Below are 20,588 nucleotides of genomic sequence, written 5' to 3' on the forward strand. Positions count from 1 at the left end.
CAACGCTACGTACACTTCGACCAGGTGGGTCCCGACTGTCAGGCACTTCCTTGCCTGCGAAGATGTAGCTGGTGGGTCCCAGCAGTCAGGGGGGGCGAATCGTTTTTTTGCCCGGACGCACTTCCTTGCGTACGAAGATGTAGCTAGTGGGTCCCAGCAGTCAGGGGCAAACGTTTTTTTCGCGAAATACGGTGGCCCATCCGGTGGGTCCCCGCTGTCACGTGGAGGAATAATTATTTTGCACGTAATAAGGAGGCACTTCCTTGCTGCGGCCGTGGACCCAACTATCATGCTCTCCACGTATAGTCCACGTCCGATGGAAGCCGTTCCTTGACCATGTTGACCATGCCGCGCCGAGAGCACCAGGGCGGTGGACGACGGCGAGGCCTAGGAAGGGGACGACGTGGAGCCGGGGAAGACGCGGCAGTGGATGCCCACGCGTAGAGGAGTATGAGGGTTCACTAGTTCGCTGTGGTGTGAGGCTGCCATCGCCGCAGAATAACAGGGGGTGTGGGTGAGTAGAGGGATGGCCTGGCCAGCGGTGGGAGTAGTAGGAGCCGGTCACGGGAGGCAGGAGCACGAGGCACGACCGACGCTGGTTTGGGCGGCTGGAGCAAGAAGACCAGAGGTTGAAGAAGCACTACGGCCGTTGGATGGACATCGTACGGTCACTGGAGCTCGAATCATGCATATTGACTAAGTTGACAAAGCCCTCCGTCCCCGTCAACTTAGTAGGCCCACAAGTCAGCCTGCCACTATACTGGGTCCCAACTAACAGGGGGAGTTTTCATTTTTTGTGCATAATAAGGAGGCACTTCCTTGCGTGCGAAGATATATCTGGTGGGTCCGAGCTGTCAGCGGGGGTAACGTTTTTTTCACGAAATACAGAGGCCCTTTCGGTGGGTCCCTGATGTTAGGTGGAGGAATCATTATTTTGCGCGTAATAAGGAGGCATTTCCTTGCGTGCGGCCGTGGACCCAGCTGTCGGCCTCTCCACATACAGTCCACTTCAGATGCATGTCGGTCGTTGACCACGTTGACCAGGCCGCGCCGAGAGCACCAGGGCGGTGGACGACGGCGAGGCCTAGGAAGGGAACGACACGGAGGCAGGGAAGACTCGACAATTGTTTTCCACACGGAGGGCAGTACGACTGTACGAGGGTTTACTGGTTCGTCTGCCGTCGTCGGAGAATAACAGCAGGTGTGGGTGAGTAGAGGGATGGCTAGGCCAGCGATGGGAGTACGGTGGGGCGGTGAGGCCTGCGCGGCAGCAGAGCCGGCCGCGGGGAGGAGGGAGCAGGCAGTCCCGACGACGCTTGTTTGAGCGGCTGGAGCAGGAAGAGCAGAGATTGAAGAAGCACGACGGCCGTTGGATGGCCATCCAATAATCACTACTTGTGCGTCAACCTTTTTTTAAGAAAGCCTCAAATCTGTGGAAAACAACATACATCCCATCTGCCATTATTTCTAATAATTTACAGCCCATTTGCTAATTCTTAAGGTTTTTTTTGGAGCCCATATTCTTTTTGTTAGCATTACAACCCATACTGTGGACACGGTTAAAAAATTATATGAAATTTTGCATATTTCGGTGCGGTCCGAACTGTTTTTATCCCGAAATTTTGACTCACATTCAAACTGATTTAAAAAATAAATGTATATCAATATAAAATCCAACAAATTATGCACGCATAAAAATTAATGTAATTTAAAATCCCTAAATGAAAAAAGATATTTGAAACTAATTGTCGGTTTGATGTGTTTTAAAAATGTACAACCCATTTCTCATTACTGATAGGCCATTTTCTCGGCCAGCCGAATGAAGCTCTCCTCGTCTTGAAAGATTTGTAGCCCAACAGGCCTGACAAAGCGACTTACTTGGCAAATCACAAAAAAACTGGGCTGTGGCCGTGGACCCAGCTGTCAGTCCATTTGTTTTTTAGTCCATTTGGTGGGCTGGGTGAAACAATGATGTAGCATCTATGCAGCCCATTTAAATCCCATTTGCATTTTTCTTGAAATCCGCGGACTTGCTGGGCTGGGTGAAAATATCATGTTGGGCTAGACGAGGAAAGTACTGGGAGAAAACTCAGTTTACATCGAAAAAGGAAGTGGGAGAAAATTCAGAGACCTGCTGGGTCCACCTGAGGAGGGGAATATGTTGGGAGGAAGGAGATTCAAAGCATGGCAACCGAGTGAACTAGTTTTTTTTACGGACAAGTGAACTAGTTTACATACATAAGCAAATAGCCACTAAGAAAAGCAATCAGGTTAATGGGTTCTTAAAAGAAATATTTCGGACAAAACAGATAATTACGACACATAGGCTAATGCATGAAACACTCAGATGATAAAGGTGCTTATAAATAGATAAAGTACAACATCTAGACCTTCCTGGCACGCTTGATCATGACGCTGCGGCTGTCCGTGTACTCGTCAGTTATGGGAAGCAGACACGCCCTCATGTCCAAGATCTACCTGTACATGTCGTAGCCTGCGTATGCTTCCTTGGCCGCGTAGGTTATGTAGGCTAGATTCAGAGGTACCTCCCACGTGTTCAGGTCATCTTCTTTCATGTTGGTGTATCAGGGGTCGATGATGGTCTCAGCGAGGTCAACCATGGAGTCCTTCTCCTGCCCGTTGCTGATGATCTTGTATTGCTTCTGGATGTCGACAAGCTTGTTGCACCAGATGGCCGAATCGTCGTGTTCTTCCTTCTCTCCACTGTAGCGAAGGTGCAGTCGACGCTGCCGATGAAACGGGCGAATGCTCCAGAACCTGGTTCAGCCATAGGACTAAGGCGAGGCAGAGCTTCACCGAGTTCGTATCGTTGGTGTACATCACATTCAACTTGGTGTAGCCATAGGACTGAACGGCGAACTCAAAGGGGAACTCCTTGCTGAAGTCCATATCTAGCAGGCTCACCCCTCGGATCGCCATTGGAGTCTCTTCGAGTGAACGAGTGTGTAGGCGGCGGTAGCAGTTCATTTTTCAGCTCTTGGGGAACGGGATTCAATAGTAAGCTGAGTGTGTAGAGGCGACAATAGTTACTACCCCTCGCTCATCCGCTGCACGCCCGGTAGAAGATGCACCCTCGGTCACACGTCAGTTCATGAGCGGGTCTATATTGGTACTGTAATAACAGGAGTTAGTGGTCACTTTACTTAAATTTAATTAGCTTTAATAGAAATTTATACTTAAAACAAGCAATGCATTCGCTCGTTCTATCAGTGCCACAGGATCAACATGCACAACATTAGAATTATTATTCTCAGGACGCACACGATCAGCACATTTGTCGCACTTTCACAAAGATAATACTACCAAGTTTGAACTGTTTGTTATGGTTGTTGTCCTCTGCATTATCATGCCGTGTTTCCCAGCTTGCAAGATTCAGAAGCAACAAATAAGATCCAAATAATAAGTACAACAAAGATGCCTACACATCTCATTGATTCCCAGCTTGCAAGATTCAGAACCAACAAATAAGATCCAAATAATAAGTACAACAAAGATGCCTACACATCTCATTGATTCCCAGCTTGCAAGATTTAGAACTAACAAATAAGATTCAAGTAATAAGTACAACAAAGATGCCTACACATCCACTGATTCCCAGCTTGCAAGATTCAGAACCAACCCATCAAAGCCTTTTGATAAAGTGAATATCGGGATTAAATCCATCTTGGCTAGCCATGTCATACAATCGAAGAACTTGGCGAATGCTCTTGACCGTCACAACATCTGTAGTTGAGTATTCCTGTTTGCACAACATGTTTGCACATCACAAACAAGGAGATAGGAGAGCATGATTTCGCTTTAATAGCGGCCTCCTTGAACTCAACCTCCAGCTCTACTTGGATGAGGTCTGCCTGGACTTCCATGATTCAATTCATGCGCCTTTTTCTGTAGTTCACCTGAAATGAAGCAAAGATTGCATCATTCAGCTAGCAAGAAATACTTGCTCTTGTGAGCTGGCAGGTTCTTCTTTAGTAGTTGCACTAAAATTGAGGAACATTAAGGTTGGCTGTCCGGCTCATGTAAGGTGCAACTATAATTTTCTTATCCTTTTGTGCAGTTCCACTAAAATAAAGTGCTATTGTGGTGACAGTGACGACTCCATCTTACAAAGGCTAATAAAATGTTGCACGAGATTACCAGCAGAACTTGACGGAGATTTTGGAAACTCCGATCACCATTTTGTGCAGTTCCACCAAAATTGAGAGATGTTGCCCATGTGACATTTTAGTTGAACTACACAAGACACTCATTCCCAAAAAAAGTGTTTTGTGCAGTTCACCAAAAGGTCACAATAGCAACAAGGTGAAATGGATATCCCTATCTGCACAAAAGATAGAAAGTAAACAATTGATGGTCAATAAGAATATACGAAACATATACAAAATGAAAAGAAGCATCTTAATTTTGTTCATGGAAATCACGCAAGGACAGTAGAAATTTTAAAACGTCAGCAATGCTTCATGTTAGCAGAAGCATTATGATCAACAATGAGATTCCTCAAATATGGGATTACTTTAATGGTGGCATTGCTTGTTTAACAGACATAGTAAATCAACAACAGCTAAAGAGTTGGTTTAATGGCATGGGACCGTGGGGACACCAAGACACTCAGGAGCGTAAAGGAGCAACTTACTTATCATACTGGGGAAAACAGCAGGAGTGCCATTGTACTATGTGAGGGCAGCAAATCTAATCCTGGAGACCTTGTACTATGTGAGGGCAACAAATCTAATACTGGAGACCTTTTACTATGTGAGGGCAGCAAATCTAATCCTAGAGACCTTTTACTATGTGAGGGTAGCAAATCTAATCCTGAGACCTTTTACTATGTGAGGGCAGCAAATCTAATCCTGGAGACCTTTTACTATGTGATGGCAGCAAATCTAATCCTGGACATACTTTGTTGACTTGTCCACCGGCCGCCACTTTCTATCCTTTTTTCGACCAATAATAGATCTGTTCCTTATCCAGTTTGTACTGCGTTTTCCCATTATTTCCCATTTCAACCAAGAGACCGGTTGGGTATCAGGATTCTACTACTTTCACCATATCATTTCCTCTTTGAATAAAGTCCTAGATTCATGCTACAACTTTCCCCCCTTTCTTCGTTGTTTGAATAAAGCACTAGATTCGAATGCATGAAGTAGCTTTACCTCTAACAATACTAAAAATTTAGGTGGCTTTGGAAGAGTTGATGGGAGTAGAAAAAGATGCACATGCAGACACGTGGGGAGCTGGGGCAGTAGAGCAAGGCCGCTTTCGAAGAACTTATACCTGAGGGTCGCCAGGATGTCGGCGGCGACAGGTCGGATCTGCGGACAATGCGGCAGGGTGGAAGAAGGGTCAGAGGACCTCCCGAGCCGGCCATGTGTCGGAGAGAACGACACGGGCAGAGGATCGGGCCCCTCCGGCAGCTGTGGGTTTCCTCCCTCGGCGGCGATGACCGCGTGAACGATGCACCTTTTAGTCCTCTACACACACAGGCCGAAGGGATCCGGCCGGATCTGTGACCAGCGGTGAGCAGAGAGAAAATGTCACTACCGCTGTCTTGTTTATATCTGGAGAGGATGAGAGAATGAAGAGAGCAACCCTAGTAAAGCAAGCGCTCAGGCCCCTGCGTCCATATATAGTGGAGTGATTGTCTTTTTTCTCTCCACAACAAGCGTTTCAATTTGTGTACGTGGCATTAAAAAAAAGAAACTCTCTATTTAAGGTGACTACTGTACGACTCCTACTTACTACTACTAGTAGTACTACAGTATTGTTCACTTGTGCTCCCCGCCCCTCCATTCATTGAACAACCTCATGGGTGAATAAACATACAACAAGTACTGTATTTATATAGAACGAACAATCTCAAACTATTTTCGCGTAGTTAAAAGTTGAGGGCGGGGCTTTTCCCGGGCAGTACGCGCGACAGTTTTTGGTAGGGCCAGAAGACTATTTTAATTTTAAAAAAACTTCGAGACGGCCATAGAGCATGGAGCCGACCCCAACGATTTTAAGCTTACAGGCACGGTACACGCTATCCTAGACTACTCTACACATGAAACCGCCACACGAGCATGCAATGATGGAATACTACTGCAATGGAGGAGTACTATAGTACGCTTCTGGCCATCTGAAACCGATTGAACTGTTGCATGTCCACCGCGTGCGGGAGGGAGAGCGTGTAGCGAAAGCTTCTCCTAGTCTTGCCAGCCACCACGCTCATGGGCGAGGGAGGGACGCTCCTGCCTTTGTGTGCATGATAGGTGGGCCCGACAGGTGTGTGGCCAACCTGTCATACAGCCAAAGGCAGGTGCAGTTAAGTCCGCGAGGGAGAGGATAATCAAACTTCTCGTTGATGTACGAGTTGACGCGACACATCAAAGCACTGCACTCGATATATTTCAATAATTTGCATGTGTGGCTCCCAGATGCAGAGGACGGGGGTCATCATCCTCCTTTCCGAGAACAAACAGACGCGTGTGTGAGAGGACGAGTGCGTGCATGCACCTCTTCTCTTCCTGTATAACGTACTACTAAACTCAGAGTACAAGTTTTTGTGGGTGGCACGATGGTGCGTGCGAGAAGTCCCGATAGATAGGTTTAATGCGTCTGAAAAAAAAGACTAGCCTAGAGCTCGCCACATGGTTATTGTTTTTCTCAAAAAATTATGTTTATCAATGCATTAATTGCAATGCATGCATGCATAAAGTACATGCATTGGTCAATTTTCTCTTAATACTTGCATGCAATGATTTAATGCACCTTGGAATCTGAACATGTGTTGGGGAACAACCAAATTGAGCCTTATAAAATGGAAAAAATAAATTTTTGTGATAAGCCCTATAAAACCGGAAATGAGGGAGTAGAAAAAGAAGTACTCCATCCGGGAATAGTGCCACACTTCGAAACTAGAACCGTCAATAAATTTTGAGCTTGCGTCTCGTCACATTACAAATTACTCCATGCTATATTGAATTGCAAACCTGTTCACACCGATCACAACCTAAACGGTTTCCCACTTAGGGGCGTACTAGCACATATGCCCGTGCGTTGCAACGGTAAAAAATGGTGTTTTGTTCAAGCATAATGTCTCATAGCATCCTTCTATAAAATGAACATAAAAAAATACGATGCAATTTAGCCATGTTATATTTTCTTTGCCGGGCATAATCTTCCATCGATTCCATTTAAGTAAAATTCTTCCTTTAGTTACCATGACGTCCTCACCTGTTTTAGTCGGGAATCAAATTATTCCTTTTCTAATTTAGTAGCCCAACACATTAAAGCCTACAAATCTTTTTTAAATTATGCTATATTTTTACCTCAAGCCCTTCCTTTAATTAGCCCGCCCTAAACACGAGGGCTGCCACTCATATATTTAGAACGAGTTGGGATTAGTAAATGTGAATGGTGTATAGGTCGTTGGTTGTTACATAAAACATCCAGATAGGAGTTCCTGTGATCAATTTCGACAATATTGATTTATTTTGACCTAATTATTATCCGCGGTCTCTATAAAAGCCCATAAAAGGCCCATCAATGTACAAGTACCTGGCCCAGATCGCTTAGCATGCATTCAAACCAAACGAAAAGGACTAAACCAAACTAAGAATACCTATTCCTTTTAATAGTAGGTATAGATTAGTACTCGGTTATAAATACTAGTATGCCAAGATGACTGCACATTCCTCCTCAACTCCTCATCCACAAAAACAAAGTCATTCAGCATCCTTCCCTTGCGTCAGCCATGGCCAGCATGAGTTCTAGGTCGAGAGATTGCCACCAGGGAGAGGCGAGCATGGAAGCGGAAGCAAGAGAGATGTCCTGCCTCGCTGCGAGAGCAGCCGATATGTCCCGTCGCGCGAAAGTAGCAGCACAGAGGTCCCGCCGCGCCGCTGAAGCAGCACGGAGGTCCCGCCGCACCGTCGATGCAGCAGACCGGTCCGGCCGCGCCACGAAAGCAGCAGAAATGTACCGCCGCACAACGAATGCAGCAGAGATGTCCCGCCGCGCCGCGGCGGCTTGGGAAATTTTCTCGCGGGCAGGCGATGACTGTTACAGGCGCATGCATGCGATCGTCCATAGCCAGATGGATCAGATCTCTAGCTCGGCGAGGTTGCAGGACGACATGATAGCCTCGTTTGAACAGGCTACCGGCGTCATCCGGCAACTAAGGGAGGGCAATGAGAGGCTCCGGGCCGAGCGCGACCTGCTGAGGGAGAAGATCATCTGAAGTGCAGACCAGCAGGAGGAGACCAGTGCCTTGTCAAGAAACTTATGGACGAGAATGACATGCTCCACAACGAGCGCCAAAGGCTGGTGGAGGAATCCATGGATGTTCTGAAGCAGCATCTTGAGGACACGAAAGAGCTCATCACCGCTCGCAGCGGAGACTAATTTCCTGGTTTCTTTTGATGTAATAATCGGTTTAGGATGTGGATTGTGTCGTCGGTTGTGAAATGTTGGGTTCTAGCGCACATGTTTGGCCTTTGTTGGCCTCTTGGGATGTTGCGATTTCAATCTGGTAGCTTTTAGTCCTTCGTGTTAGGCTGGAGTTGTGCTGAACTTCTTGTGAATTGTGGTAGTTTTCAGTAATGAAAATCGGAAGGGGCAAGCCCTTCTTTGATCAAAAAAGAAAAATTAATCGTCCTTATATATTCACCAGTCTTGCTATAAGTCGCGGTAGATGCTATATAGGTCCGTCGGATCTTACATCAAGATTCGTGCTTTCAGATTTTCTTTTTTCTCTCTTAAATTTCAGTCGAGTGAGACATAGCCACACCATTAAACAGAGGCTCGGGCGCCATTAATGGAGACCTTGGGAGAGAGCTGGACGGCAGATGGAGGTCAAAGGGCTCTCCTCCCGATAAGCACGCGTAGGGGTCTGATCGCACGCCTCTCGTACTCAAATAGCTACCCTGCACGGCGCCTCCTAGCTAATAAAAAATGGGGACGTGTGGCGGCACGTAAATGGTACTAGTAAGTAGAACGCCCACGGTTTCAATAATATTGTGTTTCTGATTGTAACGTGACAACACTTGTTCCAAAATGACTTTGTTGATTGTTAATGTGTGCGCCTTCGCAAATTGGACTGCAAATTTACCACAGCATGTTGGTGCCATGTCATGGCACCAAGCCAAGTTTCATTATTTTCATGCGTGTTTTGGATTTACAGGAATTAAAAAACTAAGTTTCTCAATGTTTCCAACCCAGCCACGACGCCCAGAATTTTGAATTTCATTCCCATTTCTTGCATGGAACCTAGAAATTTACCCGAGGACACACATGTGATTTTTCAACCAACTTTGGTGCACTGGAACATGTGCTTGTATTTCAAATTTGAATTATGCACACAATGGTGACACGTTCCCTCCCAGAACGACAAGCCTTCTTGAGAGAAGCTCTGATTTACAAGAAGCTTATACCAAAATTTGTTCCTATTCGGCCAATTTTTTTACCACGGCATGGTACTACCATGACATGACACCATGCCAAATTTCATGATTTTAAAACCAAATTTCTCAATGTTCTCGACCGAGCCATGATGCCCAGATGTTTGAATTTTATTCTCATTTTTTGCATGGGACCTACTCTTTCACCCGAGGACACAAATGTGATTTTTCAACCAACTTTGGTGCACGGGAGCATGTGCTTGTAGTTCAAATTTGAATTATGCACATTAAATGACCAAAAACTCAATTATTGTGTAAATAAGGCCAAACGAAGCCGGAATAATTCCAAAATTTAACAGGGCACTCATGTAGTTCAATGTTGCCTTTGTAAATAAACTCAAGGGGGACAACGTATATCATTTCACACTCAAAGGTGGCACGTTCCCTCTCAGAACCACGAGCCTTCTTGAGAGAAGCTTCGGTTTGCAAAAGCTTATACCAAAATCTGTTCCTATTCGGCCTATTTTTGTACCACAACATGGTAGTACCATGACATGACATCCATGCCAAGTTCCATGATTTTCAAACGTGTTTTGGATTTACAAGAATTTTAAAACCAAGTTTCTCAATGTTCTCGGCCAAGCCACGATGCCCAGATGTTTTAATTTTATTCTCATTTCTTGCATGGGACCTAGAAATTCACCCGAGGACACAAATGTGATTTCTCAACCAACTTTGGTGCACGAGAGCATGTGCTTGTAGTTCAAATTTGACTTATGCACATTAAATGACCAGAAACTCAATTAATGTATAAAAACGACAAACGAACCCGGAATAATTCCAAAATTTAACAGGGCACTAATGTAGTTCTATGTTGCCTTTGTTAAGAAACTCAAGGGGGGGGGAGCGTATATCGTTTCACACTCAAAGGTGGCATGTTCCCTCTTAGAACAACGAGCTTCCAAATCGGTCCAATTTTTTACCACAACATGACACCATGCCAAGTTTCATGATTTCCAGGCGAGTTTTGGATTTACATGAATTTAAAATCAAAGTTTCTCGATGGTCTCGGCCGAGTCATGACGCCCAGATGTTTGAATTTCATTCTCATTTCTTCCATGGGACCTAGAAATTCAACCAAGGACACACATGTGATTTTTCATCCCACTTTGGTGCACCGGAGCATGTGCTTGCAATTCATATTTATATTATGCACATTAAAAGTCCAGAAACTCAATTAATGTATAAAAGGCAAATGAACCCAAAATAATTCCAAAATTTAGCAGGGCACTCATATAGTTCTATGTTGCCTCTATAAATAAAATTAGGGGGGAGGCAGCGTATATCGTTTCGCACACAAAGGTGACACGTTCCCTCTCGGAACCACGAGGCTTGTTGAGAGAATCTCCGGTTTTGCAAGAGGCTTATACCAAAACTTGTCCCAATTTAGCCAAAAATTATACGTATGAAAACAGGGTTTAGATTATCCCAAACATCTCGCTACCTAGACCAATAATGTACTATGATTTGAATTCAACATAAAATGGATACAAATATTTGAATTGGAGAGCGTATGGTACATGTAGTTCATAGTGAAATATGATTACTGCTATATGTATGTTTTTTGTTATCAAGATAATATTTAAATTATTGTATAACTTGACAACAATCGTATTCAAATAAGGAAAATTGATTCAAATTTAGTCCATATGGTAGACGACAAAATATATGTTCACATGGTGGAGTAAAATGTTCATATATGATGGAAGATCAAAATATATGACTACATCAATTATAAAACGCAAGGTCACCTAACGATATATTCGAATTCAACATAACGTGGATTCAAAAATTGAAATTCGAGATCATGGCATCTGTAATCATATAAAAAGGGACATTACTCTTTCTTTGGTGGGAATTGATTTGTTTTTTGTTGTTGTTGAGGGAAGTGCAAATCGATTTGGTACTGTGCAGGGTAATCTTGTTCTCCCGATTTTTTTTACATTTTTCTTGTAGTTTTTTCAATGGCATCTATAGCAATATAGTAAAAGGGGACATGACTCTCTTGTGTCTTGTATGAATTGTTTTTTTACACGTTAAGTTTGTTCTGCCGAACAAGGAATCCGCACCTTGTTATCCTGAAATTTTCAAGCTCGGGTATCTTTTGTCTCACCTGCTTTGAAACTCCCGCTTCTTCAACCCGCGCCACGCCTTGTTATCCCGCAATTTGGACGCGCGCGAGAACTCCCTCCTCATCTGAAATCGCTCCCGCAGCCCAGAGACACGAAATCCACCTTCTACCCCTCAGCCGGAAATGAAGCTCCATGTCGCGGTGTCAAAACTGGTGGGGGTACGCTGGTAACTTACCCTACATTTCGGACAAGCGCGTCCCTAAGCTTGGATCCCCCTCCCCCTTCGCCCCCCCATTCGTACACCGAGGTCGCCAAAACCCGCAAAACCCCATGCTCCTCCGTCGGCCTCCCGACGGCCGCCCAGCCGGAGACTCTTCCCCGACTACATCGTCCACCGCAACAGCTCGCCGTCCCTCATCCACCGCACCGGGTGAGGATCCGATGTCGATCTCGTCGTCCCGCCGGATCAGCCGCCCCGTCCTCCACCTCCAAGGAGCTGCCCCGACGTTCGACTCGTCTATCACGCCACCTCAATCCCCACAGCACCGTCTTGACCTGCCCCACCGGAACCGCAACACCCTCACCAATTCCTCCGATGAAGCCGAGGCCAACTCGGCGCCACCAAGGAGGTTCTACACTCACCGCTGCATTTTATCTTTTATTCGATCTCACGGGGCTGCCGATGCTCGATACCGAGAAGACATGGCGTGTCTCCATCGACGGTGCCGTCGCCGGCCACATCATCCATGGCCTCTCTCCCCCATGTCGTTGCTTCCTCGGCGGCGACTTCCACAACGGCACTAGCTATAGCTGCTCCGGCTGTCGCTCGCGCCGCGGCTCTGTTCTTGCTGTCGGTCGCGCTGCTGCACTGCTCCTGCTTTCGTTCTTGCTGCTGCTATGCTCTTGCTCTCGCTTGCGCTGCTGCTGCATGACCTGCGGCAGCTACAGGAGTTGCTGCTTTAGCACTCGCTTGCGGTGCTACTGCACGACTTGCTCTCTGCTAGTGTGTTCCCTGCTCGAGCGTCTGCTGATTTAGATCACTGCTTCTCTGCTACTAGTGCTCAAACGCCCTAAACATCTATTGCAATGCTCTGTTACTAGTTCAATCAGTTTCGACAGTAAAATTCAGTTTCGACTGTGAAGTTCATTTTCTTCAGTTAAGTTCAGAGTGAACAGTACTGACATCATCTGTCGGAGCGGCCGTGGCGTGGCTGATGCATTTTACATCTAGCACTTTTTGGTGATGTATTTTACATCATCTATTGCAGATGATATTAGGGTCCCACTTCAGATTAACATTGCCTGTCTTTTCATGCTTCAGCCTCGTCGCCGTACACCTTAGCGAAGCTGCTCTAATGATGGAACTGTCCATCACAGTGGAGCAGTACCCTCGGTGCTGTTTCCAGAGGCCTCGGATCTTCTTCCCCGCCTCTGATAGTCACACCGGCATCATCACCATCCTCCACGTCCAACCCAATGATGCTGAGATCCACAAGGCTATGCCAAAGAGGTTGTACACTCGTCGCATCACTTTGTTTCTCCATTGCTCTGTTCTTCCAATTCATGTGAGCCAAACACCCAGGTTCACTGAAATCCTATGTTTCCAAATGCTCTGTTTTGCACGTGCATTCCTATCCTATTCCTGTGTTTTTCCTGTCCCTGCATTTATAGAATCCTCCAATTCTAAGGAGCCCTTACAGCTTTACTTCATTTTTAAATAGGCGCCAAAGAAAACTCTGTGTGTTATGTCCTGCTCCTGCTGTGCCGTCATCCACCCCACCTGAGGTGCACCATCGACAGAAGCGTTCACTGCAGCAGAGATCCCCCATGCAGACTTCCTTTCGCCGCCTCAGATCATCTTCCCCGTTGTCGATAGCCACGCCAACTGCATTACCATCATCGACTGAGCAGATGAACTTGAGGACTACACAGTTCCAAAAGAGAGGTCGCGGTCTTTCGTGTTTGCTTACATTATACATCGGTTATTATTACCTCCTACTTTATCGTTCAATCTTGAGTTTTGAATTTCCCATGGGTCTCATATCGAGCCAGCAACGAATAGTACCTGTCTACTATCTGGTTCATCTGGGGTCTTCTATGTGGTTCATGTTGGGTGGGCAACAAACAATAGATGATCCATTGTCTATCTTTTTAAACTGAAGCTATAATCTACCTGCTATCATTAGTTTTGGATCCATCCACTTGTTTGCTACCATCAGTCTTGATTTTTGCATGCACCCCTTAGGCCTTACAAAATCTAATTATTTTTTTTATTATGCATGTCAGATATTGTACACAATCCTACTGAACATGTAGAGAAAAAAAGAAGACCGTTGCATGCGAATATAATGTCATGCAAATGCCGCTCCATGGTGGGCGAAGTGCCCCCCTCCTGCATTTCCAGATTGTATTCCAGAGGAAGATAACTGTTCAGATGGAGATTCAGAAGGAGCCGACCACACCTGTTTACCACCTGAGGTGTTTGCTCTAACCTGGCATGCTGATGTTGGTCATATCATGCATATGGCGCCTTGCATTGCTTACATTATACATCTGATATGTCATCAGCTTAGTTTAGATTTTCTTTGTGTGAATGCCACCTGTTTGGTTTCATACTCCCACCATTCCTAAATATTTGTCTTTTTAGAGATTTCAACAAGTGACTACATACGGAACAAAATGAGTGAATCTACACTCTAAAATATGTCTATATACATCCATATGTGGTAGTCCATTTGAAATCTATAAAAAGACAAATATTTAGGAACGGAGGGAGTATATGGGAATTATGCAATGCCATCTTCTTTAGCCATCCATCATATACGTGAATCATGCAATGCCATCCTGTTTAGCCACTCATCGTATATGTGAATTGTATCGTGCCATATTTTTTTCCATAATGTATGCCATTTGTCAACAATGTTTATACATTCATCTACTCTTCCTGTGCATCAGCCATTTGAGTCGGCCATGGGAAAATCTGGAGTGAAAACAAGGTCTTGTGAGCAGTCAGTGCTACCTGACGATGCAGATTTCTTGCTGGTTACAGATAGCTCCTCAGAGGAGGATCAGAGAGAGATGACCAGTCGTATCCCCCCCCCCCCCGAGGTGCATGCTCTAACTTGGCTGGGTTATATTGCTCATATCATGCATATGGTGTCTTGCATTGCCATGCCATCTGCTTAGATTAGACATGCTTTGTGTGAAAGCCTCCTGTTTTCTTTCTATATCAGATATGTGAATTATGCAATGCAATGTTTTTCCGCCAGTTATCATATATGTGAATTATGCACTGCCATGGAGCCAGGCATCATATATGTGAATTATCTCATGCCATCTTTTTTTTCATTACGTATTCAATTTGTCGACAATCTGTGTATATTGAACTACTCTTCATGTGTATCAGCCATTTGAGCCAGTTATGGAAAAATCTGGAGTGAAAACAAGTTCTTCAGAGTAGGCAATGGTACCTGTTGAAGCATATATCTCGATGTTTATAGGGAGCTCCTCAGGGGAGGATTCAGAGACAGATGACCAGCCCTATATCCCACCTGAGGTGTATGCTCTAACTTGCAATATTTATATTTCTCATATGATGCATATGGTGTCTTGCATTGCTTAGTTTAGACATCATATGCACAATATTGAATTCTATCTGCTTAGTTTAGAGATCATACATGCGAGTGCCAGCTGCTTAGTATATGAATCAATTATGTCAATTATATCATGCCATCCTGTATACTTAGACAACATGTATGTGAATTATTTCATCCCAACCTATCTTAGAAAGACATCATATAGTTTTGTCATGTCATCCTGTTTAGGTACTCATCATATGTTGAATTATGCCATTATATCCTGTTAAGTTATCCATCATATATCTGCAACTGTGTCATGCTATCCTGTTTAGTTAGGCATCATATATGTGAAATTGTGTCATGCTGTCCTGTTTGGTTAGACAACATATATGTGAATTACCACATCTATCTATCATACAATGTCTGTACGTTCAATTTCTTTTCTTGTTTATCAGCCATTTGAATTGGAGGGGGTGATGGCAGTATCTAAGGGAGCAAAAACCCGGTCTTCACAATAGATAGTGCTACCCGTCAATGCAGATAGAACCATGGTTGTACTAGCCCACAAACTAGCCCCACCACACATAATCGAGACTCTTCCAGATTGCACACTTACACCGTTGGGCAGAGAACTAGCTACAACCCATCTAACTGCAACCCCAGCGGATAGTAACCCACTTATAGTTGACAAAGCACCATGTCCACCACAGAATACCCCCACACGAGCAGTTTGTAAAGCTATTGCAGTGCCCAAAGCACGAAGACCACCACAGCTAACCCAAACTCCATGTTTAAAGCAGAAGAGAAACTGTTCTCAGGTCAGATTCCATAGCTATGGTCCATACTCCTTTGCTGTTGCATCACTGTATTTACTCATACCAACTACTTTCAAATTTGAAGGATCCAATTGAAACTCTAATGGTGCAACATATATGTTTTAAACCTATTTCTTTAACTGGATTGCTGTTCTAACTTCTTGCTCTATGTTGATTTCAGTTTTAAGTTGTATAAACAGTTATGTTCTCATGTGATGCACATTACAAGTGCTGCCAATGCTGTGTAGTTTCTCACACTTATATTCTGTCTATGTTGTTGTGTCCTAAAAATATGTGAGTTGAACTGTGTCTCTATCTTGATCAGTGAACATAAACTAGAAAGATATGGACAATACAGTGACCATAGCACATAGATATATGTTTGTTTCATGCTGTTATCCTGTCCACCTTACTACTGAACTGGTTTACCAAAATGAGTTTCATATACTACAAGCTAAACCTGTGATGTGTCTGCTTGTTTCTCTTGTAGTATGCAAATAGAATATTGGAGAAGAGCACCCCACTATGCAATGGTATTGAAAGTAATGCAGATAAGGTTCAAGATAGTGAGACAACCCTGTTGGTCTCCAAGAAAGGTGATAAAAACGATCTTGTAGACAGTGAGAAAACCCCACAGTCATGCGTTGATGTAGTGTTCGAGTTACTGGCCAGTACCGCTGGCACAAGCTCTTCGAACTCGCTGCCTGAATCACTTCGGCTTCTTCAGTCTCAGCTACAAGTTGAAAGGCATCAGTCAGCTGTGCTGCGGTAAGAAGCCGAAGGACTGAGGAAGTCCCTGCAGAATTCAGATGCGTACTTTCTTGTGCAACAGCAAGCGCTGGAGGATTTAAGCGCCAAACAAGAGAAAGTTAATAAGCTTGATAAGCATCTTGCCAGCATTATGGGTACCCAGATATTGTTTCTTGAACTCTTCTGAAGTGGTTTCAGTTCTGGACTTGTTTTGCTGCAGCGTTTATATGCTGCTTTGTTCCCTATATTTGCACTGGTGGCGAACTTTGATGCCCAGTGGATGTAATATGTGTCATAGCCGTGATAGCCTAGCATAAGTTGCTTGCTTATTTATTTTCTTGTTGTCTTGTTTATTTGCTTGCTTGTAGTCAGTGCAGTATGGACACTGGGCCTCGTACGGGCCGTAGAAACAGTGGGCCTTCTATGGGCCGTAGAAACAGTAGGCCTTCTACGGGCCGTAGAAACAATGGGCCTTCTACGGGACGTAGAAACAATGGGCCTTCTACGGGCCGTATCATCAATGGGCCTTATACGGGTCGTATGATCGATTGGCCAAACATGGGCCAATAACAGGCCGCATTATGGCCGTAAACGGGCTAGAGTTGGAATCGTCCGTTCATGGGCCGACCATAACGAGCCATCATTAATAGGCCGTATTTGATGACGCTATGAAAACGACCCAATGTATTAACGGACCACAAACGAGCCGACTGTAACCACGGGCTGAATTTGGCCCATAAGCAGAAAATGACAGTAACGGGCCATAAGTAAACGAATGCTGGAAATGAGCCCAAGAATAAATAGGCTCTGAGAAGGCCGAAAGATAACATGGGCTGGAACGGCCCAACGGAATAACATGCCGTTAATGGGTATAAAGTGATACACTGTTCATTACGGGCCAGTTTCACCACGGGCCGTTAATGGGTGTAAAGTGATACACTGTTCATTACGGGCCAGTTTCACCACGGGCCGTTAATAGGCCAAGAGTTACATAGGGCCTCATATGGGCCGAAAGACATCATGGGCCATACATGGGCCAGAAGTGAAAACGGGCTGGAATCATATTGGATGGCCCAGATGACGCTACTAGGCCTAATTCAGATATGGCGTAACGGGCCTTGGGTTAATGGGCTGTAAATGGGCTATATGCGAACATGTCGTTAACATGCTTTCCATGGGCGGGCCCGCCACCTTTTGACCAAGTCAAACGGGCCGGCCTTTTCACAGGAATGGGCCTCTGTTGGGCCGTGCCACGTGTCGACGTATCATAGGCGCCTTCTGTCCAATGAGTGGATGACATCTGTCCCAACGATGAGCTGACACGTGTTTCCTCCAGCCAATGATGATTTTACACGTGGAAAATCCCCATTGGTTGGGGCTGTTAATGGGTTATCGGATCCAAAACCCGACCCGATAGCTTAACGGCGTTCCGTTACGGTGGATGCCACATGTCGGTCACCCTTGACGAAAGCACTTCTGTGACGCGCGATTTATCATCATGGAAGTGGACACTTCCGTGATGATAATTTTGGTAATGTCATGGAACACTTCTACGATAGCACAAGTATGACTATCTTGATTCTGTCATAAATTTGTCATGGATGTACATGCATGACAAAAAACGTGACCTAGTGTGACAAACACGTATCATCACGGAAGTGTATTTTTTTGTGGTGATACCCCTGAACCGAAAGAACCGCCTAGCTCAAATCTGTGGGGGTACTTTCGTAACTTACCCCACATTTCGGGACAAGCACATCCCTAAGCCATGGTTCCCCCTCCCCTCCCATCCACCCACCCATCCATACACGGAGGCCGCGAAAACCCGCGAAGTCCCACACCCTCCTCCGTCCGCCACCCAGTCGGAGCCTCTTCCCCGACGGCGTCGTCCACAGCAAGACCTCGATGTCCCTCATCCATCGCACGGGATAAGGATCCGTCGCCGATCTCGTCGTCACGCCGGTTCAGCCACCCCGTACTCCACTTGCAAGGAGCTTCCCCGATGTTCCCCTCGTCTTTCGCGCCACCTCCATTCCCACACCGCCGTATTCACCTGCACCACCAAAAGAGCAGCCTCATCACCGATTCCTCAGATGAAGCTGAGGCCTAATCAGCGCCACCAAAGAAGTTCTACACTAATCGCCGTATTTTCTTCTTGATTCGATCTCTAGGTGCTGCTGGCGCTCGGTCCTGAGCCGACATGGCGCGGCTCCATCCACAGTAGCATCGCCGACCACTTCCTCCATGACGTCGCTCCCTCAACGGTGACGTCCACATCAGTAGGAGCTTCTGCTGCTTCGGCTCTCGCTCGCATTGCTGCTCTGCTCTTGCTCTCGGTCCCCTGCCTGATCTTCTCTTGCTCTTGCTCGCGTTGCTGCTCTCGCTCTTGCTCTTGCTTGCGTTGCGTCTCTCGCTCTTGCACGCATTGCTGCTCTACTCTTGCACACACTGCTCCTGCACGAGCAGCAGATCCTGCTCTCACTCGAGCCCTTGCAACTGCTACCTGAGATGCTGCTACACGACCAGCTGCCCCGGCTCTCGCACGTGCTGCTACTCCGGGCGCAGCTGCTGCTGCTGCTTTTCTGCTACTAGTGCGTTTAGTTTCGACAGTAAAATTCAGTTTCGACAACAAAATTCAGTTTCGACAGTTAAATTCAGTTTTGACAGTTAAATTCAGTTTTGATAGTTAAGTTCAGAGATGAGCGGCTGATGTATTTTAGATCTAGCACTTTGTGGTTATGTATTTTACGTCATCTATTGGAGATGCAATTAGAATTCCACTCAGGTTAACATTGTCTCTCTTGTCATGCTTCAGCCTCGCCATCGTACAACTCACCGGAGCTGATCCAATGACGAAACCCTCCATCACAATGGAGCAGTACCCCAGGCTCCATCTCCAGACGCCTAAGATCTTCTTCACCTCCTCCGACAGCCAAATCAGCTGGAGCATCCTCACCGACCAACCCAATCATGTTGAGATTGACATGGCTTCGCCAAAGAGGCTGTACACTTGTTGCATCATTTTTTTACTCTATATGTTATATATATATTGTCCACTGAGCACATGTAGTAATGTGAAATATGATTAGTTTCTCCTACTATATGACAAGCAGTGAGGTACCAGGCAACTTAGCTATCCGTGATGGACTCTCTCGAATGCCATCATTATTTATCTCTACGCATTTGAGCTGTGCATTTGTAGATGGGCCTGGGAGTTGAGCTAGTAGGGCAGTGGCCTGGGTCCAAAGTAGTAGAAGTAGACCAAAAATATATTTTGAGTGTAGGCTTTTCCCTGCTCAAGCCTGCCAACTAGACTTGCTAGTGCTTGAAAGGAAAAGTGAAGGAAAAACATAGGAATTGGAATGTTTCCTATGGTGCTACTATTCATGCAATTGGTTCAAAGGAATGGAGCAAAGGAAAATTGTAGGATTTGTTCCTTTAGTGTCTCCTTGAAATAAAAACCGTAGGAATTTTTGTTGGGAAACGTAGCATGCAATTTCAAAAAAATTCCTACGCTCACACAAGATCTATCTAGGAGATGCACAGCAACGAGAAGGGGAGAGTGTGTCCACGTACCCTCGTAGACCGAAAGCGGAAGCGTTAGCTTAACGCTGTTGATATAGTCGAACGTCTTCTCGATCCAACCGATCAAGCACCGAACGTACGACACCTCCGAGTTCTGCACACGTTCAGCTCGATGACGTCCCTCGAACACTTGATCCAGCAAAGTGTCAAGGGAGAGTTCTGTCAGCACGACGGTGTGGTGACGGTGATGGTGAAGTGATCCGCGCAGGGCTTCTCCTAAGCACTACGTGAATATGACCGGAGGCGTAAACTGTGGAGGGGGACGCCGCACACAACTTGGAACAATTGATGTGTCTTCTAGCGGTGGCCCCCCTCATATATATA

This window comes from Triticum dicoccoides, chromosome 3A, assembly GCF_002162155.2.
Source record: "Triticum dicoccoides isolate Atlit2015 ecotype Zavitan chromosome 3A, WEW_v2.0, whole genome shotgun sequence".
In the NCBI taxonomy this organism is placed as follows: Eukaryota; Viridiplantae; Streptophyta; class Magnoliopsida; order Poales; family Poaceae; genus Triticum; species Triticum dicoccoides.